Consider the following 6,471-nt stretch of genomic DNA (forward strand, 5'->3'; position numbering starts at 1 on the left):
ACCTCACGCTTGCCAGGCAGGCACTGTGCCACTGAGCTAAATCCCCAGCCCCGGGATTTTATATTTTTTTAAGTAAGCAAAGACTGGGGCATATTTAAATGCAGATGGGAAAGAGCTTATAGAAACTAAAGGGTTAAATACATGATCTCAGGATATTGATGGAGTGTAGACCTGAAGAAGAAAGTATGGAAATCAGTTTTTTTCACAAAATAATTTTAATACTTTGTGTCTGAGCTAGCAGTGTCTTGCCTTGTGACATTCCTGTACATACATACATATATATATAAGCATTTACCCAAGTACAAATAGTAAAAGTAGACTAACAAGTGGGCATGGTGGTGCATGCCTGTAACCCCAGCACTCAGTAGGCTGAGGCAGGAGGATCACTGCAAACTTGAGGCCAGCCTGGACTGTAGTAGGTTCAAGGCCAGTACTACTCAGCTGACCCAGAGCTGCACAAGGTCAGCCTGAACTACACAGTGAGACCCAGTCTCAGAAAACAACAAAGAAACAAACAATGTCAACATCAGAATCCACACAGTTAGCAAGAAGGGTGGGGAGGCAGCGTCTGCCCTTATCAGCACCCTCAGGATGGGGACACAGCCAAAGCCACCCATGTAGGTCGCCTCCCTCTCCCATTCCACTCCAGCACAATATTTGAAGAGGACTCCCTTAAAACAGTCGGTGCTCTGAGCTCCTCACTGCCCCTAGCTAAGGAAACTTGCATGTGGGCGTGGCCAGCGCGGTCTATTATCCGCACGGGTCTGCGCAGGAGCCTTGCGTAACATAGTTTGACAGTCCTTCAATTTTGATGCTGGGAGGCCGTGGCTTCTGGTTTATAAGCTGTCTGCGGCTGGGAGAAATACAATCTGTGGAAGGACGCTTGGCAATGTCTAACAAAACACGTCTACTAACTTTTGCAGTCACTGCTCTTGTAGGAAATCATCTTGACGGTATCCTTCCAACACGCAAAAACATACATGTAGGAAAAGCCTATGTGGCTTATGGGAAACTAGTCCTAAGGATTGAGGTGCAGGTGGCCTTCCCTGGGGACGCCAGGGAGGAAACTGCAAGCTGCTCCCCTCTGGGCAATGTGCCAGCATGCTCGCACGTTGCAGGTTCCGGGGATGGAGTCAACAACAGCTGAGATCTCATTTATCGAGATACTTACCTGGGTACACTTTGCAAATAACGAGCTGGGCGTGGTGGCCCACGCCTGTAATCCCAGTACTCCGAGGCTGAGGCAGGAGGATCCTTGAGAGTTCGAGACGAGCCTGGGCTACACAAAGTGAGCTCAAGGCCAGCCTGAACCGCATAGCGAGATCCTGTCTCAAAAAAAGACAAAAACAAACAAAGAAACAAAAAGCAAATCATGAGAAACAGATGAATTTTCCATTAACCTAGCTGATTGTTCCCTCACTAAGCCGAATAAAAGCGAGGTGAGCCAGACCCTGGGGCTCTTCGTGCTTTGGAGGCACAGCCCTGCCCCTCTTTCAAATTGTCTTTAGTCTCTGCAGTTTCTTCCGTTCTGCCTCTTATGCAGCATGCTGGCAACAATCCCAAGGTGGGCCTCCTAACCCCGGCACCACGCTGGTTCAATTCAGCTAGGGTTATAAGTTGACCGCCGGCTGTCATCCACCACACTTACCCTGTCCCTTACATGTGCAGTTACTCTAATGTGTTCATATATTTCCTTGTGCTGTCAGTTCTTCGGAAAATAGTCTCATTTTGAAGGTGTGTATTTGTAATTTATAGTTCACAGCGCTCCTTTGGGGCACTGGCTGCTACTTGTTACTCAGGTTCACTTCCTCTTCCCATGGCTCTGGGCAGGGCCTGGCAGGGCCTGGCAGGGCCGGGCAGGGCAGGGCAGGGCGTTGGCGGGGAGCAGGCTGACCTTTGCCAGCCGCATTCCTGGTTTGGGTCAGCTTCTGGTGCAGCTCAGCCACTGGGGGCCCAGGGGGAGGTTGAGGGCCGAGGAGGGGAGCCCAGAAGCTGGGGTGGGGTCTCCTCTCTGCCTCTGTCTTGAGCTCTTCCACAGCTCCAGGTCGCTTTGCCACGGGTGCCCCCGGACACCGGACACCGGAGCTCACACCCTGCTTTGCCCATCCCTCCAGCTCTAGGTTGTTCCTGGTGTCACAAAGCCTGGTTCCTCCTTGTGTAACTTCCTGGGTGAAATTCCTCTGTTTATTTGTTTGTTTGTTTAGAGACAGGGTCTTGCTCTGCAGTTCAGGCGGGCTTTGAACTCCCAGAGATCCTCCTGCCTCATCCTCCCAAGCACTGGGATAACAGAAATGACCTACCACTCCTAGTGTACCTTTATTTCCTTTGTTGGGATTTAAATTGTTCCAAAGCATGTTAAATGAGAGAAGATATTAAGTAAACTTAATTCTCATGGAGTAAAGAGGAGACTGTGGAAAGTGATCTTATTATCTTAAAGGAAACATAGGGTCTATTCAGATATGCCCAGGCCTAAGAATAGGATGTCACAGGAAAAAAAAGAAAGACGGCTAAAACCACATGGGCAGATAATTTAAGAGAACAGGGTCAAAACGAGATATGTCTAAAAGTGAATGTTTCTTATAGTGTGCAGCTGGTGTACACATGACATGTATTGATTAAACTAAACATTTAATACTTTGTAGTTAATGGAGAAATTAAGAGCTGACTGACAAACAGATTTACCACTGGGAAATCTTCCCTAGGAGTTTAAAAGAGTACAACCAACTGGGCATGGTGGCATACGCCTGTAATCCCAGCCGTGGAGGCTTTGTCTCAGATAGATGGATAGATAGCTTTTTTTTTTTTTTTTTGGTCCCTCCCCCGCCCTGGGAATTGAACTCACGACCTTGCGCTTGCCAGGCAGGTGCTGTGCCACTGAGCTAAATCCCCAGCCAGATAGATAGATAGACAAATAGATAGCTGGCTGGCTCCCAATGGCCAAAATTGGAATACTCTGTTCAATAACATGAGTAGTACTGGCCTATAATAACCCAAAGTATAAAATAAACATCCATGATTTCACACTGATGAAAATATGAGTTCCCAGGACAGCCCACACTGGGTTTCTCAGATGTGGCGTGTACTTTTATTTTTGCTTTTTACCTTCTTTTTCTCTGTTTGGTCCAAGTTCACTCTGCAGAGCTGGTTTCTTCCACACTCATTCACTCTGCACTTTTCAAACAAACTTTAGGCACCATCTTTGGTTTCTCTCATCCAATTCTTTATCTGAGGCAAGAAGGACCTGGAAAAAAGAAAAAAAGAAGAAAAAAATAAAATACAAGGTATGATAAAAATATAGTGTGTTCAAATTTTTAAAATTGTGGAGCCAGGTGGGGTGGTGCACACCCGTAATCCCAGCATTCGGGAGGCTGAGGCAGGGAGATTGCCATGAGTTTGAGGCCAGCCTGAGCTACACAGTCCAGCCTGAACTACATAGAAAGACCCTGTCTCAAAAAACCAAACAAAAACAAAAAGTGGCAAGAATAGCAGTCTATGTTGGAAGTAAGGGTTATGAGTTCGAGACCAGCCTGGGCTACAAAGTGAGCTCAAGACCAGCCTGAACTGCATAGTGAGACCCCGTCTCAAAAAAAAAAAAAAACCTAAAAAAAATTCTACTTTCATTAATCCATGTTTGCAGTATATGCTCACATTCATGTGGGAAACTGCTACATGTTCACAACATATCATAATTCTTTTTTTCTTTTTTTGTCTTTATTTTTGGTCTTTTTGAGACAGGGTCTTCCTATGCAATATGGGCTGGCCTCGAACTTGCAACCATCCTCCTGCCTCAGCCTCCTGAGTGCTGGGATTACAGGTAGATTACAGGTGTGTGTGCACCATCACGCCCGGCAACATATCATAATTCTTTTTTTGTTCCCTTCTCCATATTTTCACTCATTCATCACGAGTGATAAAGTAAGTAGACAGCTAGAGGGGAAGCAACAAGTCCCTCCTGTGGAAGGCGTCACACACTTCCCTACAGCCTCGGCTTCCAAGGTGCAGCAAAGCTCCCTGCTTCTCATGTGTGGGCTGCACATGGTGACTTCCTTCCACGGACTACAAAGAGAGAGGGGCAAAGAGGCACTTCACAGCAGGATAACCTGACAAACGCCGCCTCAGCCAGGTAACCAGGGGTAAGTCATGCTGATAGTGGGTGCTCTTGTTATGTCTGACGACAACAGCCCTTTACCTCTGCGGTCTTTCTCCCCAAAGCCCCATTTAATCACAAGAAAAACTACCAAATTCTATAGAGGGCATCCTATATAATAGTGGGTATGGTTTAGGTCTCAAATGTCCCCCCAAAGTCTCATGTACTCAGGAGTTGGCCTGGTCAGAAGAAGTAGGTCACAGGTAGGTGACCTGGAAGGATGTGTTCTTGTCCCTAACCCCTGCCTTCTCTCTGTCTGCTTCCTGGCTGCAGTGAGGTGAGCAACTTTGCTCCACCTGGCCCTTCTGCCATGATGCTTCTGTGTTGGAGCCAGCCAACCATGGACTGAACCTTTCGAACCGTGAGCTAAGTTAACCCTGTCCTCTCCTATGTTGTGGGTATCAGGTATTGTGTCCCAGCAGTGGGAAAGCTAACTACCCCAATACCTAACTAGTCTTCCTCAGAACTTTCAAGATCATCGAAAGCAAGCAAAAGCCATACAACTAGGACAGCCAGGAGAAGCCTAAGGAGGCACAGTTGAATATAACATGCTTTCCTGGAAGGGGTCCTGGAGACCCCTGGATTGGAGAAATCAGAAAAAGGACAGGTTTTAATTCACAGTAAGGTATGACTATTTGTGTATTAAACGCAACAAAGATACAATACCAAGGTAAAACGTTAATAATAACGGAAACTTGGAACTCAGTGGATGGGAATGTTTTGTATTATCCTGTTTTTCTGTAAATGTAAAGTTGTTTTGATAAACAAAATCTGAGTTGGGTGTGGTAGCACATGCCAAAAATTCCAGCATAGTGAACCCATGATGAACTACATAGTGAGACTCTGTCTCAAAAAAAAATCTGTTTTTTTATTTTTATTTTTACTTTTATTTATCTATTTATTTTTTAAAAGTCTGTTTTAAAAATGTATATACAGCTTGGAGTAGCGGCACATGCCTGTAATCCTAGCACTTGGGAGGCTGATGCTGGAGGATCCTTGTGAGTTCGAGGCCAGCCTGGGCTACAAAGTGAGCTCAAGGCCAGCCTGAACTGCATAGTGAGACCCTGTCTCAAAAAAGATTAAAAAAAATAATAATAATCCCAGCATTTGTGAGGCTGAGGCAGGAGGATCACCAGGCATTTGATGCCAGCCTGGACTAGATAGTGAGACCCTGTCTCCAAAAACAGTGTATGCGTGTAAATGTAAGTTTGCAGATAAAACGATGCTATTTAAAGTGGTAAATGGTGTTTTTTAATCAGCTCTGAAAGCAGAAGCGAGGGGTCCTTTTATTAGTTGTTTGAGGATCCAAATGCTTTTCTTGTTAAAAGACTAAAACATTCCCTATAAATTATACATCCCGCATAAATTGTACATTTGTTATTAACTGCTGGAGGCCGAGGGATAGTCTCTGCCTTGTGTAGGCAACACAATGGCAAGATACTCACTTTTACCCCTTCTCCTCACTGTAGACTTGAAAGTTGTTGTTGCTCCTGGTCCCCCAAGGCCTCCTGTCAAGCTGAACTATATAACTTCTTAAAAAGCTTTTGATCTTAGCATTTGTAAGGGATAAATAATTGAGTAGCATAGGAATTCTGGGAATATATTCAGCTGATGCTCAGCACTGAACTCTTTTTAAATGTCCTGAGGCATCAGCCCAGAACGTACATCTGAAGGCTACCGATTGGTCACTGGGAAGCCGGTGCCAGCGCAGATCAGAAATCCGGGACGCGACGGCCACCAGGGGAACAGCGGTTGGCAGCCCCTCTGCCTCTGACACAGGCAGCCTGCCCTGCTGTGCCGCTCTTCATCCCGAAAGTGTCTATCCTGGAAGACTGTAACCCTTTGGAGAGCAGAGTGCTTCCTCCTGATTGTAACGGAAACCAGCTGAGGACAGAAACTTCACAATGCATAGGAGAAAAGTGCATTTTCATTATTAATATCCACTTGTAATTATATTAAGGTGAAAAAAGTATGATTTAGAGATTTTTAAATTTCATTGTGATAAGAACATTTATTATGAGATCTACTCTCTTAATAAAATTTAAGTGTACATGCTAGGTATGGTGGTGCACGCCTATAATCCCAGTACTTGGGAGGCTGAGGCAGGAGGATTGCCATGAGTTTGAGGCCAGCCTGGGCTACATAGCAAGACCTTGTTTTAAACAAACACAGAGTATACAACTAATAGTGTTTTTTTTTTGTTATTGTTCAGGCTGAACTTGAGCTCACTTTGTAGCCCAGGCTGGTCTCAAACTCACAGTGATCCTCCTGCCTCAGCCTCCTGAGTGTTGGGATTACAGGCATGTGCCACCATGCCCAGCTTC

General features: G+C 45.6%; 1 long non-coding RNA gene across 1 annotated transcript; it reads left to right on the forward strand.

The window, feature by feature from the left end:
- The first annotated feature begins 3,828 nt into the window (after positions 1–3,828).
- LOC102014575 lies at positions 3,829–6,144 on the forward strand. Its single transcript, XR_264040.2, has 3 exons — positions 3,829–4,133; positions 4,421–4,772; positions 5,794–6,144. It is a non-coding gene; the product is annotated as an uncharacterized LOC102014575 (long non-coding RNA).
- The last annotated feature ends 327 nt before the right edge of the window (positions 6,145–6,471 follow it).

The sequence above is a fragment of the Chinchilla lanigera genome, unplaced genomic scaffold, assembly GCF_000276665.1.
Source record: "Chinchilla lanigera isolate Chin_1 unplaced genomic scaffold, ChiLan1.0 scaffold00090, whole genome shotgun sequence".
NCBI classification, from domain to species: domain Eukaryota; kingdom Metazoa; phylum Chordata; class Mammalia; order Rodentia; family Chinchillidae; genus Chinchilla; species Chinchilla lanigera.